Raw genomic sequence first — 26,031 nt, 5'->3', positions numbered from 1 at the left:
TGCACTTTTATTCACCAGCAGCATATGAATACCTGCAAAAATTAATGCCTCTGCCCCATAAATCATTGATTTCCAAATGGGTGGCAAGTGTAGACTGTGAACCTGGCCTCTTAAAAGATGTTTTTAAGTTCATTGATTTGAACCCAATTGTAAGGGACCAGTTCAGCGATTCATGTCTAACAGTAGACAGTATGGCAATTAGGAAGCAAGTAGTTTGGGACCAAGGAAGTAAGTGATACACAGGTTTTATGGACTTTGGTGGGGAAGTGCCTCAGTCAAAAGAAGTAATAGAGGCATCTGAGGCTCTGGTTTTCATGCTTGTCTCTATTAAAGGCAAATTTAAATGCCCAATTGCATATTTATTTATCAGCATTGTACAGGCAAATAATCAGGCCACACTGATAAAATCTGCTTTAGAGAGGCTGCACAGTTTTGGCATTAGGGTTTGGTGTGTTACATGTGATGGCTGCAAGGTAAATATAAGCACTTTATGTTCACTTGGCTGTACTTTAAATTTTTCCAAGGGTGATTTTAAAAGCCACTTTCCTTGTGGAAAAATACAATGTTCATTGTATCTTGGACATGTGTCATATGATTAAGTTAGCCAGAAATGCTCTAGCAGAAGTATCTGTAATTGAGTCTCCAACTGGCATTATTGGATGGCATTTCATTGAGCAATTGAACAAGGTACAACAAGAAGAAGGTATGACATTTGCCAACAAACTATCAGGACAACATATAGCCTAAGTTATGTAAATAGAAAAATGAATGTTTCACTAGCTGCACAGACTTTGAGCTTTTATAAGAACTGAAAACTCTACTTGCGTCATTTGTTATTTTCAAAATGTTACTCTCTTTCCAAATACTGTTCTATTTCTTCAAACCAATTCTGAATTTTTCAGGTTATTACATATTATTTACTGTACATTGTCCAGCAATACTTCTGTTGTTACCAGATAGTTTGTAATTTGGTACTACCTTTGTGCCACTGGTATTGGCTAGTGTACTTTTGCAGAGAAGAAAATCGACTGGACTAGAATGTGCTGTCAGTATAGGACAGATTCAGACAACATGGAACTTTTTACACTAAATTTGCAATATAATGTCACCCTTGTCTCACACAGATTGTATCAGCCATTGGGGTGCCTGTCTGGCCAGCTTCTGCAGCTTTTGCTTTCAGGTTTGTTTTTTTCTTGGGCCCTATACTGACAACCAGTCATTCCCGTGATTGACACCATGTCATAAACTGGAACCAAGATTCACAGAAATAAAATTCCATGGTTGTAATTCATAGTGTAATTAACTTTGCTCACTGACATTTTTGAATTCAATTTTAAAATAAAACCATGGTACCAGTCATTGTTTGGGTGTCAGACTGGAAAATTACAGTTTTAAGACACCCCAACCTTAAAACTAAAAGCTGTGATCGATGTTATTTTCAACAAGTTCCTTCACTTTCTACATCATCATGGATCAGTCCAGTATCATATTATTACTAGACTTAACCTCCAAATGATGCAAGTCATGCATTTAAGAGGAGCCTTAACGTTGGCCTTTATTTTTGTCTCATGTAAATGTATTTCTTGTCTCGTATCAAAGACTGAAGCACTGTCAAACACTGGTGCTTCTACCTTATTGCTCAGTTAAAATACACCATGCCACGTACAGGCGTTAATAAAATCATGGCATTTACATTTCTGATCAAAGAGAGGGCCACATTCATAAGTGCATGTTGCAATTAGTGTCAGCATATATGCATCACTTCAGATAAAGAAAAATAACAATTTTTCCGTTTATACGTAAGTAATACTTTAATAGTTCAATTGTAATTTCTGTTGTCAGTAAAGATACCCCTAAGCAAACTATGTCACCTTTTTTTTTTTTAAAAAAAAAAAAAAAGAGAGACGTCTTCAGTGTTTTCCAAACTTGATTTTCCGAATTATACCCGTAGTTAAAAGCTTTGGGAAGTAAGGTAATTTGTTGACCTCCATTGAATCTTAAATAGTGTTTGAATATGGGCAAATAAGTACTCATAAAATTAATAGTAAACGATTTATAGGTCAGCTTCTCCAACTTCGAAAACACACTCGAATTTAGGAATTTCATAGCAGAACTGTCACTGTTTTTTCTCGCTAGATAAGAAACACTTCATTATGTTGATGTGTAGATGTCTAGAACATCCAATATAAAAGACTTATGAGGGCGCAGAACGAAAAACATTTTCATCCGTGTTTTGACACTTCGTTCTTTGCCAAATTTAGATATGGCGGACACCAGTGAATAAGATCTTTTGCCGGCACGCGCTAGAGCCATCTATCGGTACGTCTGGTAGTTGAGTATCCCTCATTTCGCTAGCTTTAGACGCCTGTGTGCCATCGTGCGACAACTGCAGGTCAAATGCACCACATGGTCATAGCCTGAGGTGATTTAAACCCACAAGCTGCCCACCAGAGTTTTGTTTCACCATGTATCAGCATCATCCTTAATTTTTGAGCATGAGTCTTTTCAAAGTTTAGTGACAATTAATTAGCATTAAAACACTTATTTAAGTCAGTAAAAATTTGATTAGCAGTCATTTCTAAGTATGTACTTGGATTGCTACTTATTGCAACGTTTGTATCATCTGAACACAAAACAAACTTAGCTTCTGGCACTGTAACAGATAAGAGGTCATTAATGTACACATTTCATCCCAACTTCTTTCATAGGCTGATTGTTATGTTGTATTTTAAGTTCCATACATTTGGAATGTTTGGTTTAGAAGTGTAGTGTACCATATGGGTTTTTGCAATGTTCAGTTTCAACCCATTTAACTGGATCCAGGTTTTTAAGGTATCCAGTGTGCTTACAATGGAGTTTGGAATTTTTTGCTAAACGTCATCTTCAATTAAAACTGAAGTATTGTCTGCAAACAGAACTGATGGGGAATTTATATTTATGTGTAAGTCATTTTTGTGGAAAAGGGACAGGATTGGCCCCAGAATGCAGCCTTGAGGCACAGCCTGTGATACTGTACTCCATTTAGAATAATAATTTGTTGCATCTGAGGTGATAGTTACCCTTTGTTTTCTGTTGTGTAAGCATGATGTTAGCCAACAAGCGCGTACTTTTATAATTTGTAGATAAGCAGGTCATGGTTCATTGAATCAAATGCTTTTGTGAGATCATAGAAGATACCTGCAACTTTACCCCTCTGATCCAATGATCTGCCTATCTTTTCAACAAAGTTATTTATTGCATCCACAGTGCTTTTTCTGGTTGAAATCCAAATTAGTTACTTATAATAATATCATTTTTTACAATACAGTTTTTGATCTGGTTTGCAGCTTATTTCTATAACACTTTTGATAAGACTGGAGGAATAGAAATAGGCCAATAGTTATCTGTGTCTTCCTCCAACCCTTTCTTGAACAGAGGTTTCACTTCAGTCTATTTCAAAACATCGGTAAAGCATTCCTGTTCAAAAGACTAATTGAATATTTTAATTTGGGGTGTTACTATTATGCTACACACTGCTTTGATCACTTTAGTGGGTATCCCATCCCACACAGCAGTATTTTTATTTTTAATGATAGTATAACATTTTCCACATCCTCTAATGTGGCTTTTTTAAAATCCATAAGATGCTCAGCTTCTTGGTGGATTCCAAAGGGATTTACATTACTCTAATACTTGGCTCTATCACTCTGATATTTCAGCTGGGTTTGCAATAAAGCTATTATCTACTTTAATCCTACATATTTCATTACTACTAACTCTAACACCTACCTCTGATTTGACAACAGACCACACTGCTTGTGTTTTACTTTTATGTTGTACACACAATGAACTTCTTGTTTGCTATTTGTTTGACTGCCTTCACAACTTTTTTAAATATAGCTTTATAACAACGAACATACTCAGTAAAACATCTGTTTTTATTATATTTCAGTTCATTCTGGAGTTTTCTCATCCTGGCACTAGAAATTTTTATACCCTGGGTTATCCATTTAAGTTTATCAGTCATTTTGTTGCATGCAGTTCTAAGTGGCAAATTTTTATCACATATTTCATGAAAGCTACTTAAAAATTGTTAAAGTTACTATTACTCAAAATACAGCTGTTGTAAGGCCATCAACCTCTCTTATCTTATTTCTAAGTGGAACTGAAAATTTTCATTGAAATTTCTTTTCATATGGCTTTTGTTACATGAAATTTCATTCTTAATTTTTGGTAGTTCAATGAATAATGCAGAGTAGTCAGAGATTCCTAAATCTATGCAAAATTTATAAACATCTTCAAATACATAATTTGTTAGAATATTATCAATTCATGTAGGTTGTGTGACGGATGGTTAATTTTTAGACTTCTGATGGATTTCAGTTACCTTTGGGAGAAAACAATTTTAAAAAGAGGAAATAACTTTATTAATGAATGCTTTGCAATTTCCATTTGAGTCAGGAGTACTGTAAACATGTATCCAGTTCATCTCTTTGAGCAGTTTCCTAATCTTCTCAATTTTTGACTGATTTATTGTTAACACAAAATGTTTCATGTAATTACTGGATAGCCCATTTACTACTGGATTTTGTGATATGACTTTTTGTTCCTAGATCTGTCTACAATGACACTGTCAATAGCAGTCTCATTTACATAGCATTTACATACCCTAGTTGCAAAGTTCACAGTAGGAATTAAACTGATTGACAATGTTCCTGATCACAATAGTTGTTCACTGACACACCTTTTCAATAAATCTACATTAAAATCACCAGCAATCGCTATTTCTTCGTGTTTTATTGTGAGATGGGACAAGAGAGCTTCCAGATTTTTTATTAAGACGTTAAAGTTTCCTGAAGGTGCTCTGTATATACTTACTATTATAAAGGACTTACTATGAAATACTACTACTGTTGCACAAGCTTCTAAGTGCTGCTCTGAGTAAAAGTTATTAACATCAATACTCTAGGACTCAAAACAGTTTCTGAGAAATGTGAGAACTCCTCCTTTCTCCATATTTTCTCTACAGAAGTAGAGTAACATGTAACATATCTATACCAGTGGTCACATGATGTTTAGAGAGGTGGATTATATCAACTGGTTTGCTCAACTCTAATTCTTCAACACAAATAAGCAACTCATTAAGATTATCCCTTAGTCCTCAGATATTCTGATACAATAAGGATAACTGATTTTGTGCACTGGCTGAATTACAAATGGAGGAACCTAATTTTTCTGTCTGTTTTTGAGTAATTTCAGTTTCAGTCACAGACTGTCTGCATGAATTGTGTACATTAAAATTAGCTTTCTGGCTACCTGTTTTATCAGTGTGACAGTAATTTTCAGTCTGTCTCTGAACATCTTTTGTTTCTGCCATCCCTACCCTAAAAACAGCTGCTCTGTCACTTGTAACCACTGGTACTTTACCACTTGTGATAATGACCCCCCCCCCCCCCTTCCCCTAAAGTTATTTGATATTAGCACAGACAGTTTTCCCTTTCCTGTTGAGGTGAAGGCCGTGCTTAGTATAGTCCCACCTACTGACAGTCTCAACAAGAACCACACCAATATGAGACTCCATACCTGATCCAAAAAGTTATTTCACCTCTTAAATAACTCTCCTAACAGAAGAGTTTCAATGAGACCAGTAATGGTGCCTCAGAACATATATATGTCCAACATCAGTATGTCTCATTGCTGAAGCTATCTTTATCACTTCATCCTCAACTGAATAATTTTGATCCCTGCCTATATTGCTGCCTGCCCCACCCACTATTACCATAGTGTCTTCCTTTGTGAAGTCTTTCAAAGTGAATCTACATCCTCTATCACCTGACCCACACTCGCAATAGGTTTAAAAAACTTAAGCCCTGGTAATCTGATCCTAAAACATACTGCAGCAGTTGCTTAACATTTCTACCATGTGTACTATCTAACAACAAAACTTTCTTCTTCTTTACGACTTTTTCTGACTTCTTACCTCTCAAAAACTGTTTGAAAGTTTGTTTCTACTCCTAATCTACTTATGGCTCATCAGTTTCCATCTGTTACAACACACAAAACCTATTTTCCACATTGACAACAACACTGTCTGAGAAAGTTCTATTCCTATTTCATCTATAACCTGTTTTCATTTCCCACCTCTCTTTTCCCTTCTTCCCCTTTAACCTCTCCAGATCTTGGTAGACCTTATCTAGTTCCACCAGAAGGGCAACAATTTTCTCCTCCTGTTCTACTATTTTCCTATCTCTACAGCAAATCCTACACAACCAATGAGCCTTGTTTACTTCCCCAATTCCCACACCACTACAGTCACCCATATGAAATATACTACAACAACTCTCATACCATGTCCTGGAACTAACAATCCTATGGTAAGTCATGCACTTCTCATCATGGAAAACAAATTTTAGCTTTATATATACAATATCAGGGCTAAAGTCTAGATGTCTAGATTGGAACCAATGCCAGCTAGGACAGTGTTTCTCTATTTTTCATAGGTTGGCAACATGTCATTTTGTATAACTGATGGGATGACAGTTTCACGTAACAACTGAGACATGAGAAAATAGTAAATGCATTTCTGGTAGCAAAATTAAAACTGCTCACTTCTTCTCAGTTGATTCATGGTTTTTATCTTTGTTGGCATTTTGTGATTTTCTTTTGAGTTGTGGCTGCCTACTTCATTAAACTGGCTGATTTGTAGCTCCAATGAATTTTTCACATAAAAGGAGACTTTCTCTCGGGATGAAGGCTGTAATGACAGATTAATCTGTAATGTATGCTAAGATGCAGATTAGTTTGGAAGATGATAAATTCCTTGTAAGATGGCAAGTCAATGAATGTATCATGAAAAAACATTCTCTTGATATGAAAGCAGAAATTCAAAAGACAGTCAGTAATCACAAATTATGCACAGGAAACATTTCTGTTGATTCTTATTTTGACTATATCTTACATACCATACATCTACTGTGTTTACTATGATGAATATTTTTTTAACTCTTGTGAATACTACCACCTTTTTTTCCAAGAACACATAGTGATTTGCACAGCCATATTGATGTGAGAATGTGACAATATTCCTTCATCTCTTGTCATGAAAGACATAATCTGCCAGCAGCTCTGGTATTGTCTGTGTAGAGCCAGCATCTGCACACACCCTTTTATTTTCATCATACCTGATAGTGAGTATAGATAACATTTCTGCACAAAACACATTATGTATGCATTGTTATTTTGCCATATTCGATAGAAAAAATTGTTACCTGATGTTTGACACATAGTCATAGAAGAAATCTTGGTCCACAGAAATATCTTTCCACAACTCCCAACGCACATGAGATATGCAGTTTAGTGTCTGGTTGAACACGGAGAGTAGCAGTGATCTGTAAAATACCAAAGCATAAATTATAACGTAAAGAGCCTGAATTCAAGATCTTGTTTTCAAAAGTTACTACTGGCCACAGAGGAGAGGTATTCAATCTATGTCAGAGTTCATCACCCCATAAAAAACAGCTGAAGTAAATGTACATGTCATATGACACTGATTGCTGGAATATCCCATGGGGTATCATCAGCCACCTGCTGGAAAGACTGTTTTTCCTCCATGCACATTGGCTCTTGTGGATATGTGAGAGCTGTGTCATATAATACATACTTATATTGTGTTGGTGAGTGTGCTGGATGCATGCATAGTATATAGTTATGACTGTATTGTGTGATGATGATGATGATGATGATGATGATGATGAGAGAAGGGTGAGGGTAAAACCCAGTGACAGCCTACTCCCCTCAAATAGTGCCAATGGGATTGCTGAGCTTAAATCCTCATCTGTTGGGCAGATCATAATCAACAGTGTCACATGCCCTAATTTCATGAGATACAGTGGAGAGGTTTGGAATTTAATCCTGGTCATTGACATGGAGTGGTGATCAGGAACTTATTGATTGTGCAGTAGTGCTTGATTTAGTTTGGGAAAGTTTGCCTGAAGAACGTGAATTTCCTGTTGTGTATGCGCATGAATCTGTTTATTGTTATCATGGTGAGCCTCATCCAGACGGTTGCTGTGGTAAAATTGTGTCTTTGGGTCGGTCAGTGATGTTGACATACCGCCTAGTCAGAAATATAGTAAGGCTGGTGGCCCTGTTGAGGTTAGTGGTCCTTGGCCAGAGAGTGGTGCGTGCTGAGTTGCAGATGTAGACAAGGGCTTGATTACAGTAAGCACATTCAAATGGCTGCAAGTTGCCGTATTTATGTACAGAAGATGAGGCCTGCACAGGATACATTACTGTGGAGAGCTGCATCAAACCAGTCTTTGGACTGTGGACAATAACAACAATAATATGTACTGCACTTGTGAATATATATTGTTTCAAGCAGAAGTTTAGCTTTCTGTCGAACAACATCAGAACCGCCAACACAATATAAACAACAGAATTCAACTAATCTGCTCCATACAAGTTTTGCACGACACTCTTAACCTTGATAGTTTGTGTTGTTTTTACTTTTATTTATTTTTTATTGTTAGAGACCTCTTTCTCAATACTCTTTAGACCTTAGGAAATCACTATATACAGTTTTGAGAGGAATGAAGGTGCACTTTTGTTCTGTTTAGTGTGTCAACATGCCTCAAGGGGGTCATTTGAAGCTTATACTGGGTGTACAGTGCCACTTTACTGCAAGAAGGGCTGACAACATGGGAAGTTGTCTGGCTTGGCATATATCCACCATAATGTCATTTGAACATTCAACCACGATAATGAAACACGAATTAGTTAAGATCTGCTTTTTAGTAGTTGCCCATAGTCAACAACATTAGGTGACAACAACTGTCTACAAATTATGGTTTGTTACACACTCTAAGAGAATGCAACAGAACTGTGTGCTGCTTTTCAGGAGTAACTGGTAGGCTGTGTCAATCCAGAGGGTGTGCAACCATCTTCATGTGATTAATTTGTCTCTCTGCATTCTTCTCAATTTCACTATAGTGGTGTGTTAAGGAGATGTACAAGCAAACACCTGGAATGGTGTTGGGTTCTCCTCACTGATGAATGTAGGATTTGCATGACACCTGATGATTGTCACAGAAACATATGCAGGTGGCCAGGTACCAATGGCATCTCATTCATTCATGTTAACGCCACAGTTTCACAGTTGTAGGTCAGTCATGATTTTGTTGAGTATTATGTATGGATATTCAATGCTTATCAGGAGTAATTTGAGGTTTAAGCAGTACTGGGGCAGGAATGTCCAACCTATTGTTTGGCACTACAGTCAAAATTTCGATGAGGGGTTCTTATTTCAAAATAATATTACACAAGTACACTGACATTGTCTTGTGAACAGAAAGCTGGAGTCAACTTAATAGAATGGCCTGCAGTGCTTTCTAACCTTTTCTTATGGTTTCATCACTGTATTTCTTTCATTTCTTGATCCCCTTCCATTTATGACCAGCCGTGTTTACAAATATGGATGTCGTACATAACTTTTTTGAACAGTTCCTTTCAGTTTTCCTTCAAGCTGAATAAAATTTATATGTATACTGTGATAAAAACATGACATTCCAGAAAGTTTTCTGGTACGCATATGTTACTGTGTTGACAGCAGTGTAATATACCTATCTTTTAATGTTTGTATGACACATTTTGGATCAGATAGGTGATTCAGGATTCAGAGAGATATGTTTTTAAATAAAGTTCAATACCTACATTATACCAATGTTAATATGCCTGAAACTTAAGATCCATCTCACAGTATCCAAGGGATACATTGTTTTTCACAATAAAAGCTAATGTAAAAAACGAGACAACCACAAAATCAATTCCTAGCAAGGACTGCCAAGATTATTCCACTTCTTCAACTGTTGCATTATGCGAGACTGTAATTTATTTCCATAAAATAATATTGCATGCATTTTGGAAAAGAAGCTATTTGTAGTCATGGAAAAGTCATGGGAGATACTGATCTAACTGTAACTCTTTTGTTATGCATATGCCGAACATAATGAACAGCCTTCAGCTTCAGCACGCACACCAGCCACTCTCATATTTGTCCATTAATGGGAAGGATGTGTAACAAGTCAGGTGTACATTACTTAATCTGTACAGATCTACCGTACCAAAAATAAGCATTCAATGCTATTCATATTTATGCCAGATAAATTTAATCAAGTAAATCAGAAAGAAATCTGACATTCTGAAAACAGCTGGTTTCTCCCTCAGTTAGTTAGATATTAAACAGCTGCAGTTTTATAAGAATCTCTGCTGCTTGCCATGTAGGTAAAAGAACTTTCCTTCAACCTTTGAATGTAGATATTCAGATAATTTCAGATAGATAGGCTGATTACACATATGTCTGGTGTTCTTCCCAACTGGTTTGAATTCCACTTTCTTGCTTTGGGTTTGCTCCGAGCTTGTTCAATACTTGTGGGCAAGAGTATATAACCCTTCTTGACAAGGAGGCAAAGTCTACAAGAAAACAATTTTTGTGCCTTTTATTGTTATTGTATAGATCACAGTTCAGTTGAAATGAAGTTTTTTTGTCAGCAACAAAACCCAGTAAGGAGTAAATGTTTTGGGAAGTGAGTGTAACAACTTCAACACATCCTTAAAACTGATTCTGGAAGATGTATGGCTATCTATTTTACACAACTTTCTCATTGCTTCCTTGTGCTTGGTAAACACTGTTTATACAATTACATACCTATCAGAAGTGTATTTTACTTACATGCCATTATGTATGATCATCGATTTTTACTTCTTTGTTAAAGGTCATTATTGTTTGTTTGAAATCATATAATATGAGTTTTTGCGAGATTAAGACATAGGTCTACACTGTTTGCTGTGAACCAATGTTATTTCATCTGGTTGAGTTTAGGGCTCTGATTAGTATTCTTCTGCTTATTAGTATTCTTCTGCTAGCGACAATCGTTAGTTTTTTATACACCATTTAAAATAATTGCAGCACTGTACATCTTATCACTGGAGTCTTCCAAAATTTTTGTTGTTGTTAACCTATTTGAACTCCTTCCTGAGGCATGGGCAGTCTTTTCTTTTGAAAAAAGTGTCACATAAATCATTACATTAAATAACTTCAACTTCACACACAGTGCTTCTTCTACCACTTGCGTGTTGGAGATGTGTGAACGTGACTTGACTTGTGGACATTACCATCTGAGAGTCATTATGCCCTAGTGGCATAGAATGGTGCGCTGCTTGACATGTCCTCATGTGTGCTGATGTTGGTTGAGCATGTCGGCGCAGGGCAGGTGCTAACGGTCGAGAGAGTGTTGTCTCCTGCACATCATGATCACAGAGTTCAACAATTTTCATTCAGGCAGAAGGTCAGGCTACCATATTCCACACATCCAGTGAAGCTTGTTGATAGAGTAAGGATGCTGACATTGTTGAAGGCTGCACAGTTGATGTAAGACTGGTGCACCAACTACTTGTAGTGATCTCGCAGTGGTTGCACATCTGCTAGCTGGTGCAGCACATGTGTGATATTAGCAAGGTAGGTGAATTGCAGCCTGGAGTGCTCTATTTTGAATAGTCTGTAGGCACCTGATGTGGATTTTGGTGGCACTGCCCCAAACAGCTGCCGCATATTTCAGAAATGGGAGTACGAGGCAATTGGAGAGGGTGATTCCAATACATGGTGGCAGTGTGTAAGAACAGTGCAGCACCAGGGAGAGATCCTGGAGTTATCATAGCACTCTGCATCAGACATCGCTAGTGTGGTGCCACTACGTAAGATGCTGGTCGAAAGTGACACCAAGACTCAAACAGTTGTGGACCATGGGAGGGGAGTTCCTTGTACAGTAAATTGTTGGAGAGCAGGTGGAATGTTTCTCATGGTGATAATGATCGCCTGCAGTTTAGCCACATTAAACGGAAGCTATGCCCAAGCTACAAGATTGTCAGCTGCATGTTGCAGATGTGTCATTGCTAAGGCATTGTTTCTGCACTTCATGAAGAGCACCATGTCATCTGCGTGTACAGTAATCCGACCTGGTGGCATATATGATTTGTAGGGAATGTAGAGTAACTGTCCCAGTAAGGAGCCTTGAGTGACTCCAGCATGGATAACATGGCAGGTAGACATTCCAGATCCAGCTTGAACATGAAACTTCCAGTCCTGGAGGTAGCTGTTGATCAACGTGAAATTAGAAGCAGACACAAGTAGACCTATACTTGCATAGGGAAGAATACAAGACTACTTACAGTTTTGATTTTGACTGGATGTCACACGTTTTAACAAAAGTTCAGTAATGAAAAATTAAAAGAAAATAATGCACTATTTCTCTGAAGCTTTGGGTGCACTAACAGTTCCACTGTCACTTGCATGTGTGTGTGTGTGTGTGTGTGTGTGTGTGTGTGTGTGTGTGTGTGTGTGTGTGTGTGTGTGTGTGTGTTTGTGTGTGTGTTTTCTCAGATGTGTCGCTACTATCTGAAGTGTTGATGTTGACAATGAGGTAACAGATGTACCAGTGGCTACATCCATTACGCTGCTGTGCCTTCAGTAATCCTTCCCAGGGATTTCAAAGTCCTCATTCAGTTTTCCTCAGCTACAGCCCGAAAAGAAGCATCTGCAGGTCTGTCACTATGCAGTGTATTACTTTTATTTTTCAATGAAGGCACAGAAAAAAAGTTGTTGTTGTGGTCTTCAGTCATGAGACTGGTTTGATGCAGCTCTCCATGCTACTCTATCCTGTGCAAGCTTCTTCATCTCCCAGTACCTACTGCAACCTACATCCTTCTGAATCTGCTTAGTATATTCATCTCTTGGTCTCCCCCTACGATTTTTACCCTCCACGCTGCCCTCCAATACTAAATTGGTGATCCCTTGATGCCTCAGAACATGTCCTACCAACCGATCCCTTCTTCTAGTCAAGTTGTGCCACAAACTCCTCTTCTCCCCAATTCTATTCAATACCTCCTCATTAGTTACGTGATCTACCCATCTAATCTTCAGCATTCTTCTGTAGCACCACATTTCGAAAGCTTCTATTCTCTTCTTGTCCAAACTAGTTATCGTCCATGTTTCACTTCCAGACATGGCTACACTCCATACAAATACTTTCAGAAACGACTTCCTGACACTTAAATCTATACTCGATGTTAACAAATTTCTCTTCTTCAGAAACGATTTCCTTGCCATTGCCAGTCTACATTTTATATCCTCTCTACTTCGACCATCATCAGTTATTTTGCTCCCCAAATAGCAAAACTCCTTTACTACTGTAAGTGTCTCATTTCCTAATCTAATACCCTCAACATCACCCGACTTAATTCGACTACATTCCATTATCCTCGTTTTGCTTTTGTTGATGTTCATCTTATATCCTCCCTTCAAGACACCATCCATTCTGTTCAACTGCTCTTCCAAGTCCTTTGCTGTCTCTGACAGAATTACAATGTCATCGGCGAACCTCAAAGTTTTTATTTCTTCTCCATGGCTTTTAATACCTACTCCAAATTTTTCTTTTGTTTCCTTTACTGCTTGCTCAATATACAGATTGAATAACATCGGGGAGAGGCTACAACCCTGTCTCACTCCCTTCCCAACCACTGCTTCCCTTTCATGCCCCTCGACTCTTATAACTGCCATCTGGCTTCTGTACAAATTGTAAATAGCCTTTCGCTCCCTGTATTTTACCCCTGCCACCTTTAGAATTTGAAAGAGAGTATTCCAGTCAATATTGTCAAAAGCTTTCTCTAAGTCTACAAATGCTAGAAACGTAGGTTTGCCTTTCCTTAATCTTTCTTCTAAGATAAGTCGTAAGGTCAGTATTGCCTCACGTGTTCCAGTATTTCTACGGAATCCAAACTGATCTTCTCGGAGGTCAACTTCTACTAGTTTTTCCATTCGTCTATAAAGAATTCGCGTTAGTATTTTGCAGCTGTGACTTATTAAACTGATAGTTTGGTAATTTTCACATCTGTCAACACCTGCTTTCTTTGGGATTGGAATAATTATATTCTTCTTGACGTCTGAGGGTATTTCGCCTGTTTCATACATCTTGCTCACCAGATGGTAGAGTTTTGTCAGGACCGGCTCTCCCAAGGCCGTCAGTAGTTCCAATGGAATGTTGTCTACTCCGGGGGCCTTGTTTCGACTCAGGTCTTTCAGTGCTCTGTCAAACTCTTCACGCAGTATCGTATCTCCCATTTCATCTTCATCTACATCCTCTTCCATTTCCATAATATTGTCCTCAAGTACATCGCCCTTGTATAAACCCTCTATATACTCCTTCCACCTTTCTGCCTTCCCTTCTTTGCTTAGAACTGGGTTTCCATCTGAGCTCTTGATGTTCATACAAGTGGTTCTCCTATCTCCAAAGGTCTCTTTAATTTTCCTGTAGGCAGTATCTATCTTACCCCTAGTGAGATAAGCCTCTACATCCTTACATTTGTCCTCTAGCCATCCCTGCTTAGCCATTTTGCACTTCCTGTCGATCTCATTTTTGATATGTTTGTATTCCTTTTTGCCTGCTTCATTTACTGCATTTTTATATTTTCTCCTTTCATCAATTAAATTCAATATTTCTTCTGTTACCCAAGGATTTCTACTAGCCCTCGTCTTTTTACCTACTTGATCCTCTGCGGCCTTCACTACTTCATCCCTCAAAGCTACCCATTCCTCTTCTACTGTATTTCTTTCCCCCATTCCTGTCAATTGTTCCCTTATGCTCTCCCTGAAACTCTGTACAACCTCTGGTTCTTTCAGTTTATCCAGGTCCCATCTCCTTAAATTCCCACCTTTTTGCAGTTTCTTCAGTTTTAATCTACAGGTCATAACCAATAGATTGTGGTCAGAGTCCACATCTGCCCCTGGAAATGCCTTACAATTTAAAACCTGGTTCCTAAATCTCTGTCTTAAAATTATATAATCTATCTGATACCTTTTAGTATCTCCAGGGTTCTTCCATGTATACAACCTTCTATCATGATTCTTAAACCAAGTGTTGGCTATGATTAAGTTGTGCTCTGTGCAAAATTCTACCAGGCGGCTTCCTCTTTCATTTCTTAGCCCCAATCCATATTCACCTACTACGTTTCCTTCTCTCCCTTTTCCTACACTCGAATTCCAGTCACCTATGACTATTAAATTTTCGTCTCCCTTCACTATCTGAATAATTTCTTTTATTTCATCATACATTTCTTCAATTTCTTCGTCATCTGCAGAGCTAGTTGGCATATAAACTTGTACTACTGTAGTAGGTGTGAGCTTCGTATCTATCTTGGCCACAATAATGCGTTCACTAAGCTGTTTGTAGTAGCTTACCCGCGTTCCTATTTTCCTATTCATTATTAAACCTACTCCTGCATTGCCCCTATTTGACTTTGTGTTTATAACCCTGTAGTCACCTGACCAGAAGTCTTGTTCCTCCTGCCACCGAACTTCACTAATTCCCACTATATCTAACTTTAACCTATCCATTTCCCTTTTCAAATTTTCTAACCTACCTGCCCGATTAAGGGACCTGACATTCCACGCTCCGATCCGTAGAATGCCAGTGACAGTAAGTCACATTAATTTATGCATGTAACTACCAAGTACACAGTAGTAGAAGTAGTAGTAGGCGGCCTCCAGCAGCTGGCCCACACTAATACAGTTGGTGGCTGACTCAAACACACATGCACAGTTACACCACACCCAGTGAACTCACACACTAATCATAGGGTACAACACATTCGATTTACCCCTAGTGTACAAAACTGTTTTACGAATAAGTTGTTTAATAATGAAAAAGGCTAATGTTACAGTATTCATTCATTTCTCACTCCCAGTCACTGCACACACTACAAACATTATACACACATTGTTTTGTAACACTACACACATTACACTCGCTATCAGCTGATGTCAGGGCCATTTTGTGCACTGCAACTTCTCAGATGCTAGCCTGAAAAAAACTGAGTCACCATCTTTCTATAATGTGTGAGATGTTGACCTCAGGAAAAGGACAAGATGTTGTTATTATACATTGCATAGCTTTGCAAGTAGGATTTTCCAGAAAATCAGAAAAAAAGTGGATGAAATATAGTGTAAAAGTGTAGGTGGAACGTTAGACATTTTATCATTATTATTATTATTATTATCATTTGTGTTACAATTTTTACCAAATCCTATCTTATCTAAGTAATCCTTCAGTGGATAGAATGTTAGGCTTACAGGTACTTTTTGACGGCCTTTTTAAATAAATTTATTTTAGAAATTTCTTTACTCTCCTATTATTCGTTAGACAAGAATGCTGTTTTGAGTTTTACGATTATTCTTTCTTGGCAAACGTTAAGTTCAGTCTAGACCTTGTTTCATGGCCATGGACAATGCAGTGTAGTAATTACCAATGTATTTTTGATGTATATGACTGTTTGGTAAATGTATTTTTATGGTACAGATAAAATCCCAAGAGCTTTGAACATATTTTCACAATGAGCTCAAATAACCTTTTTTTTGTTTTTACTTTCATTTTTGTGGCCCTTTTCTGCAGCTGAAAAACTGTGTTCATATTTTGTGCATTTGATCTCCAGAAGGGAATGCTGTAGCTAAGAACTGAGTATACTTATGCTTAGAATGTAACTAAAAGACACTTGCTGCCTGCTGATAATACTCTGAGGTCATAACATGCTGATGACATTCTGTTTGCAAATATCTTTGTGTGTTCACACCACTTCAAATGAGAATCAATACTTATTCCCTAGAAATTTTGCATTTTTCACTCTGTCTATAAAGGTGCCATCTACATTTAATTTAATAGAGTTGTTTCCCTCTTCAAACTGAAATTCATGGCATTTGTTTTCTTTATGTTTAATGCCACTTTATTGCTTATTGATAAGTTGTAACACTAGTAGGAAAGTCAAAAAAATGTTCAAGTGTGTGTGAATTTTTAAGGGACCACATTGCTGAGGTCATTGGTCCCTAGACTTACACACTGCTTAAACTAACTTATGCTAAGAACAACATACACATCCATGTTTGTGAGGGCCCGTGCAATCCGTGACATGGTGCCTCAAACTACATGGCCACTCCACACGGCTGGGAAAGTCATAGATGTATGTCAGGAACAATACTGGTCCTAACGTACTATGCTGAGAAACTCTTATATGAATGTATTTTGGCTCTGATAAGTGTTTCACTTACATTTTACACTTATTTTAAGTATGTGTTATTTGTACTCTTTGTACCGTATCTGCTGGATATAATCAGAATCAATCATAAGCTGACCTAATTTCTAATGCATCTAGCCTATTTAGCAGAATTTTATGGCCAACAGTATCAAAAACTGTAGAATGATCTAAAAATATACCAGTGACACACTCATTGCTAAGAGCATTGAGCATCACTTTTGTGAATTCTACTATGGCTGATTCTGTATTTCTACTACTTCAGCAATCAAACTGTGATTCACTTAAAAGGTTGTATTTATTCAAGTAACTGATTAATCTGTCTTTCATAACTGATTCTGTTATTTTTTAGTATGGTGATGGCAGGGAAATGGACTGGAGTTTGTCTGCTTCTCCTGAATTACCTATCTTAGGTAGCTGTAAAACTCTTGTCTGTTTTAAATATCTGGCATTTCTCTGACGTGAAGGCTTCATTTATTACATTTGCTAAGAGAGCTTGTATACTCTCTATGCTTTGTTTTAGTGCACACATTGTTACTTTGTCTAAGCCAGCTTCTTTTAGTTTTTAGTTTTAGTACAGTTTTACTGATTTCATGCTCTGTGGTTGGTAGCAACATCATTGTACTTAGTGCATAACTATTTATAGGTTTTACATTCGTTTTTGGGAATTTTGGCTGTAACTTGTCTCTAATACCTATTAAATGCTCACTCACACAGCTTGCTAAGTGGTATGGATAATTTATTACTTTATCTCCTTCCTTTATCAGAATGTTATTATGCCTTTGTTTACCTCTCCCTGTTTTCTTGTTTATGACATCCCAGATTGCTTTACTTTTATTCTCTGCATTGTTTATTCTTTTATCATTAAATGACTTTTTTTATAGTAATCAGCACCTTCATATAAATTTTTTTAACCTATGGTAGAAATTCAAGAACTCTGGCTCATTATGACTCATTGTCATAGAACTGCAGTACTTAAGGATTTGGAGCACTTCTTAATACCTGCTGTTATCTATACATTTTTGTGTAATATTGATACCGATGTGGGTATTTTTGGAAATGTCTTTCCAAAGTTTATTTTAAATAATGTTGATAATTTAGAAAATATAACATTTACATTGGTTTCACTATACACTCCATTTCAGCTTTGGTTTGCTAATTCTTTTGAAACATCTAGTATTTTATTTTCTAATAAAGCTAGAAGTTCAGGAAATTTTTTTATACCTGATTTTACTCTTATTATTTGCCAGAAACAGTCTGATAATCCAACTTCTTTTACAGCTACATCACACTTTTCTCTTCCAAATTTGTGGCCACATGACCAATTACCAATGCAGTCATTTTTTGTCTCTACACAACATTATGTTGACATTTGTACTTGAGACTTTATCGAGATTTCTGTCAATTTGTTGAAAAAAGTATACACACTACCACTGGGAGTTTGATACACACACAAAAATGATAAATTTCTTGTTGTTATCATGCCCTGTTAATTCAATAGCTGATATTTCAATGTGTTTATCCTCATTTATTGTATGTAAGTCATGTTTTGATTTGAACTGTGTTTCTTTTCCAAGGTAAATGCATGGTCATCTGCCCTCGACTACGTTGGATTTCAGTGTCTCTATACCAGTTTTCAGTGACACAAATTACAGTGCAGTTCAAAGATCTGAGATCAGCTTAAAACTGGTTTTTTTCCCCTCCATTGCATGTTTTGATGAAGGATTGTGAAGTCTATGAAATGTCCCATATTGCTTTTATCATTGATCTATTTTTCTTTATGACATGTAGCATGTTTGCTATTTGATGTGTTACAATCTACCTTGTAAGTGATTGTTTCAGAATTTTTTAAACTGCTACTGGTGCTCTTTAGTCTGGGGAACCTGTTGTCTGGATTTATCCTAAAAGAGCTACTTCTCCTACCCACGAAAAGAGTTCTGTGACTGCTGTGTTGAATTTTGTTCCAGACAACTGTATTATTGATGTTACTTTTGGATACATGTCACCTGTGTGTAGTGATGCTATGCAGTCCCATACTGGTGTGCATTCCAACTCTGAGGGAAGACTGTGAATCAGATGTATGAACATTTCTTTGAATTTTCTCAGCACCACAGCATTTCACCATGTTCTACAATATCTTCTGGCATTTTATCCAACTAACTAGGTGCCTTTTCTGAACTGGAATAGAAAATAACTCCCTTAATGGGCCAGAAATTAACTCACCACTCATTTACAAGAAAATCACCATCAAATTAGTACAATGAGGCACAGCACAGCAACAAAGCAGACAATGCAGTGAACACCAGCTATCAGCATTCAGCACAAATGGGTTTGAAAATCTACAAATCAGTTTTACTGATTTGTAGGTGGCAAGTTATAGCTACCACATGCACTTCCTGCTGAAAACAGTGCACGTCCATGTTGTTGTTGTTGTTGTTGTCTTCAGTCGTGAGACTGGTTTGATGCAGCTCTCCATGCTACTCTATCCTGAGCAAGCTTCTTCATCTCCCAGTACTTACTGCAACCTACATCCTTCTGAATCTGCTTAGTGTATTCATCTCTTGGTCTCCCTCTACCATTTTTACCCTCCACGCTGCCCACGACTGCTAAATTTGTGATCCCTTGATGCCTCAGAACATGTCCTACCAACCGGTCCCTTCTTCTTGTCAAGTTGTGCCACAAACTCCTCTTCTCCCCAATTCTATTCAATACCTCCTCATTAGTTATGTGATCTACCCATCTAATCTTCAGCATTCTTCTGTAACACCACATTTCGAAAGCTTCTATTCTCTTCATGTCCAAACTATTTATCGTCTATGTTTCCTTTACTGCTTGCTCAATATACAGATTGAACAACATCGGGGAGAGGCTACAACCGAGTCTCACTCCCTTCCCGACCACTGCTTCCCTTTCATGCCCCTCGACTCTTATAACTGCCATCTGGTTTCTGTACAAATTGTAAATAGCCTTTCACTCCCTGTATTTTACCCCTGCCTCCTTTAGAATTTGAAAGAGAGTATTCCAGTCAACATTGTCAAAAGCTTTCTCTAAGTCCGCAAATGCTAGAAATGTAGGTTTGCCTTTCCTTAATCTATTTTCTAAGATAAGTCGTAGGGTCAGTATTGCCTCAGGTGTTCCAACATTTCTGCGGAATCCAAACTGATCTTCCCCGAGGTCGGCTTCTACCAGTTTTTCCATTCGTCTGTAAAGAATTCGCGTTAGTATTTTTCAGCTGTGACTTATTAAACTGATCGTTCGGTAATTTTCACATCTGCCAACACCTGCTTTCTTTGGGATTGGAATTATTATATTCTTCTTGAAGTCTGAGGGTATTTCGCCTGTCTCATACATCTTGCTCACCAGATGGTAGAGTTTTGTCAGGACTGCCTCTCCCAAGGCCGTCAGTAGTTCCAATGGAATGTTTTCTACTCCCGGGGCCTTGTTTCAACTCAGGTCTTTCAGTGCTCTGTCAAACTCTTCACGCAGTATTGTATCTCCCATTTCATCTTCATCTACATCCTCTTCCATTTCCATAATATTGTCCTCAAGTACATCGCCCTTGTATAGACCCTCTATATACTCCTTCCACCTTTCTACTTTCCCTTCTTTGCTTAGAACTGGATTTCCATATGAGCTCTTGATATTCATACAAGTGGTTCTCTTTTCTCCAAAGGTCTCTTTAATTTTCCTGTAGGCAGTATCTATCTTACCCCTAGTGAGATAAGCCTCTACATCCTTACATTCGTCCTCTAGCCATCCCTGCTTAGCCATTTTGAACTTCCCGTCGATCTCATTTTTGAGACGATTGTATTCCTTTTTGCCTGCTTCATTTACAGCATTTTTATATTTTCTCCTTTCATCAATTAAATTCAATATTTCTTCTGTTACCCAAGGATTTCTACTAGCCCTCGTCTTTTTGCCTACTTCATACCTCAGAGCTACCCATTCTTCTACTGTATTTCTTTCCCCCATTCCTGTCAATTGCTCCCTTATGCTCTCCCTGAAACTCTGTACAACCTCTGGTTCTTTCAGTTTATCCAGCTCCCATCTCCTTAAATTCCCACCTTTTTGCAGTTTCTTCAGTTTTAATCTACAGTTCATAACCAATAGATTGTGGTCAGAATCCACATCTGCCCCTGGAAATGTCTTACAATTTAAAACCTGGTTCCTAAATCTCTATCGTACCATAATATAATCTATCTGATACCTTGTAGTATGTCCAGGATTCTTCCATGTATACAACCTTCTTTTATGATTCTTGAACCAAGTGTTAGCTATGATTAAGTTCTGCTCTGTGCAAAATTCTATCAGACAGCTTCCTCTTTCATTTCTCTCCTCCAATCCATATTCACCTACTATGTTTCCTTCTCTCCCTTTTCCTACTCTTGAATTCCAGTCACCCATGACTATTAAATTTTCGTCTCCCTTCACTACCTGAATAATTTCTTTTATCTCATCATACATTTCATCAATTTCTTCATCATGTAACAGTCTAAAAACAAGGACGTGAAAGCTCCATCCATAACAAGAGAAGAATAGATGATGAAATTGTGATTCAAAATGTTGGTCTAGCAGAGCCATACCAAGGCCGTCCTATATGACCCCTGTACCCCTGGCAGAACTGTCGAAGCTGCATCTCACTCACCCTCAACCCAACCCCTCCCCTCCCCTCCCCCTCCCCCTCCCCCCAGGTAAACTATCTCACTGCAGGTTTTTATGCATATTTAGAAAATTTTATAATTTTCTAAGTATTTTTCATCTCATCAATTTAGAAGCTTTTCTTCAACATAATAAAAGCTCACAAATTTTAATATACCAACACACAAGTATTCACCACTGTCTCTTCAAAATTTTCCTCCACATATTTTGATCTTGTACATCCTCTTCCTCTGCTCCAAGTCTCCTCATCACCAACTGCAGATTTTGGAACCAGGTAGTCAATTTTCTACCCCAGAATAGGGTGTGGGGGGGTGGGGGGGGGGGCGGGTGGGATGCCACTTACCCCCTGTACCCCACATGGAATCTGGAGTAGAGTTTTTACTCATTACACAACATAGCTACAAAAATAGCCAGTAACTTGTTCTTCTGACATAAGGGTTGAAGGGGAAGGAAGAGGGGTGAAGGGAAAGGAACTGGAGAGGTTTAGGAAGAGGGGTAGTTTGGAAAAGTCACCCAGAACCCTTGGTCAGGAAATACATACTGGACAGCATGAGAAGGGAAGACTTTCCTCCTCAGGACTGTATGTCTTATCATTTACATACCTGCCAATGGTATGACATGTACAAAGTTTCATTGGCATTCACCCATGTCTTCTGGGTGCATCACTTTTATTGTCAGACAATGCATGTTTTATTTACAAATAGGATTGTACTAGCCAAAACTTGGTAGTGGGAAAAGTACTGGCTGAATGAGAAGTAAGTTTTATGTACCCTTCATCTGTTCTGCTGGCGTGCTCAAATGTCACATCTTGCTCCAATCCTCTTTTGGCAGAAATAGGCAAAAATGGAAGCCTTCAATCAAATAGCATATTTGCTTCAGCACCTGTTTGCCACGCACTGAAATCCTTCAGTACAGCACCGTAGTGAAGCAGCAGCAAGAGCACCACAGTTGAATATGAATGAGCTGTGTAGGGAGCAACTGTGTGAACCAAGTGCAATGTAGCCGCATAAACCATGTTAGCAATGGACATCTTCTGGGTAGCAGTCATTTCTTCATGATGGTGCTTGGACAAAATAACACTGTGACAACAGCATGCGTTTGCTGTTGTGGGCCAAGGAAAAAGCTTAATCTCGAAGGGGAAATATATGTACATGAGTGAGGGAGAACTTCACATAATTCTCCCAGTTAGTTCTTAAACGCTCTTTCCTGATCGCCCAAGGCATCAGGCTAAATTCTTAGCCACTTTGTGAGGCCCTGTAGCAAAGTAAAAACGCTACTGAAATGACAGCAGATGGTCATTCTTTTTTATTTATCTCTTAATTTCACAGTGTTGGTTTTGTCAAGAATAGGTACTATGTCTACCATAAAGAATGAGGTATTATTAAGTGGAGACTTCAACTTTTCTTAAGGGACACCTGTTACAGAACTGCAGGCCTAGTTAAGTAACTTATCTTACCATTTCATATAATCTACACCTCCTTTATAAACAACAATAGCAGTGCTGCTGTTTATAGTATTTCTATTGACAAATCGAGATTGAAAAGCCATAATTTGTAGTTAAACTTCAGCATTAAGTACTGTTATTCAGATATATTTGCAAAACACTATCTGAAAAGATTTATACAGTGAACTTGGCGTTAAATCTACATAAATAATAATGTAGATGTTTGTGTGTTCAAAAACGTAGATCTGTGAAATTTCTTTACCAATTGTTCTGAAATTTTGACACGACACTGCATTTGAATTTATGATCACAATACTACTACAGAAGCAAATATGCAATATCATTAAACAAGGCTCCTCAAGATCAGAGAGAGAGGGGAAGAGGGGACGGAGAGAGGGTGGGAGGAAATGGAGATAGAAAGTAGAAACAATGAGATGGCTAGAGAGATGGGGAGGGTGGGAGGGAGCAGAAGATCAGGGAGATAGAAAGGGGGATAAGGTGATGGACAGGGGGGGGGGGGATGAAAGGAGGCAGGAGAAGATGGAGAGTGGAGCGAGAGGAGGGAGGAGAAGATGGGCAGAGAAAGGGAGCAGGAGGTGATTGGCAGAGAGAGGGGACAGGATAAGATAATGGGCAAAGGGAGGAGGGGGGGGGGTGGCATAGACAGGGGAGAGAAGGAGATTAGAGCAAATATCCAGTTCCCACACATATTAGGAATGTGTGCTTTCTCCAGACTTTATTTTCCATTTAAGCAAAATGAATCACAGCAACAAGTGATCAAGAACATCTAGTGACATCTCTGTGTCATACAGTCCCCAAGAAAAGCGTTCCAAAAGAAGTTTGTTAAAACTCAAATTCAATTTTCTTTCTCCTTTTGTTTTACGAGCATTAGCTCACTTGCACATATCAGCTGCCACTGCTGCTAAAGAATGTAGTTTGTACGCCGAATAAGTACTTACGGGTACAGGTAGCATTCGAAATATTTGTTGAAATGTTTTGGCAAACTGCGATATCCTCACTGGTTGCCAGCGATCTGGGTAACATAATAACAACAGCACGCCGAAGCTCATGCATAATGTGCATACAACTACTGAAGTTGTACCACCGTATTGGGCGGTGTAGTCCCACGAACACTTGGGGCATATTCCCCGCAGAACAACTGCTGTATTGCAATATTAGTCACAAACAAAAGTGTCTGAATGGGTCTATTCTGCTACATGTAGTAATGAAAGTCGAATGTATTCCGAATATTCCTTTCACCATCTTCACCAGATTACAAATATCTAGCAAATCTCACAAATCGCACTTGATGTGTTGTAAAGTAAATGTAACGAATATAATTTTAAAAATTTACGTTAGTCCCTAAGAACGTGTGATTAATGAAACGAAAAATAATCAATGTTTCTAGAGTTTCCTTCACGTACCTGTTACCATGCGTAAATATGATGTAGGCAACTTGTCCTCGTTCATATTGGAAGGCAGTTAATAGATGGCAAAGTTCCGCTGTTAAATCAATCTGTAACAAAATAACACCTGTTGTTATTTCTTTGGGCTGCAACAATTATTATAAACGTGCAATTTTTAACAATAACGTAAGGATTTTACCGTGCTAAGGAGGCATAATAGTATAAGAAAGCAAGTGGCTCCGAATGAGGTAATATTCACTGCACATTACTCCATACCACGGAGGGAAATAACAGGATCCAGGGAGTGAGTAGTAACGTCCACAGAGTGTTTCTCGATTCTATCGGTAGGTAACGTCATAATGTTGTAAAAAGTTGAAACAGTGGCAATGCTGGTCTGTTACGAGCAATCTTTGGCGGTGTGCCTGATTGTATTGTATTTTGTTGTGTCTCTGAGTCTGCAAAATGTCTTGTATTAATGTTGATGATCCAGTGAACGAAAAAGGTAGGTTATGTGTGATTTGATAACCGGCAGGCTGTACGAAATATTATTCCAAATTATTCACTGATGCGAATTTCATGACATAAGCTGCAATGGACATAAATGTATTGCCCAACTGTGACGTATGAAAGTTTGTGCTGGATCGGGTCTCGAACCCGGATTTCCCACTTATCACGACCTGCAAAAATTTTCATATGTCTCCGTTGGGTGATACATCTATGCTCATGTCACGAAATTCGCATTCAGCGCATAATTTGGAATAATATTTCATACAGTTGCCGATCTGTAAATCATAGGCAAGTATCATAAGCTGAGATGGAACATATGACGATAAAAATAAGATGACCATATTTTTGGAAGCCGAAGATGGGACCAACATTGGTGACTATACAGGAGGCCAAGAGAGGCCGTCCCACCCCAACTCCCCCCCCCCCCCCCCCAACATCACGATTTCAGGGAAAGGAATTAACTACTCACTACTCGGAATACAAGTATTCTACAATTGTTATAATTGACTGAAATAAGTAACAGACATCAAAAGACAATATAATATAAAACATAAGATACATTCACAGTTACTGTATAATAATGATGCACCAAAATATTAAAAGTTAATAAAAATCTTGTTTTCATTTGAGTTTTCTCAGATGTCCATATCTTATTCACCAAAGAAAACAAACGCTCCAATGCTCCGTTTGTACCTGGAAGACACAAGGCAAATTCCACAATCCTGGAAATATTGTCATAAGGAATAATGTTTCGATGTGAAGTGCTGAAAAGTCTGTACCCAACGCATATCAATGTCAGTTTTTTCTACGTTCCATTTGTCTATTTTCTGGGGGAGGCAAAATGCTGCATATTAAAAACACTCTTGAAATAATTCATTGTCGCCGATGTTACGGTTGTGCAAT

General features: G+C 38.1%; 1 protein-coding gene across 1 annotated transcript in view; it reads right to left on the bottom strand.

The window, feature by feature from the left end:
* LOC126251469 (atrial natriuretic peptide receptor 2-like) overlaps positions 1-24,725 on the bottom strand; it is a 301,860-nt gene extending 277,135 nt beyond the window's left edge. Inside the window, exons 1-2 of the mRNA XM_049951908.1 lie at positions 24,640-24,725; positions 7,248-7,367 (exon numbers count right to left, since the gene is read on the bottom strand). The gene's annotated coding sequence lies outside the window, so the exon portion shown is untranslated. The remainder of the gene's footprint in view (positions 1-7,247; positions 7,368-24,639) is intronic.
* Positions 24,726-26,031: the final 1,306 nt, after the last annotated feature.

The sequence above is a fragment of the Schistocerca nitens genome, chromosome 4 (genome assembly GCF_023898315.1).
Source record: "Schistocerca nitens isolate TAMUIC-IGC-003100 chromosome 4, iqSchNite1.1, whole genome shotgun sequence".
Lineage (NCBI taxonomy): Eukaryota > Metazoa > Arthropoda > Insecta > Orthoptera > Acrididae > Schistocerca > Schistocerca nitens.
This window is presented reverse-complemented; position numbering and strand designations above follow the sequence as displayed.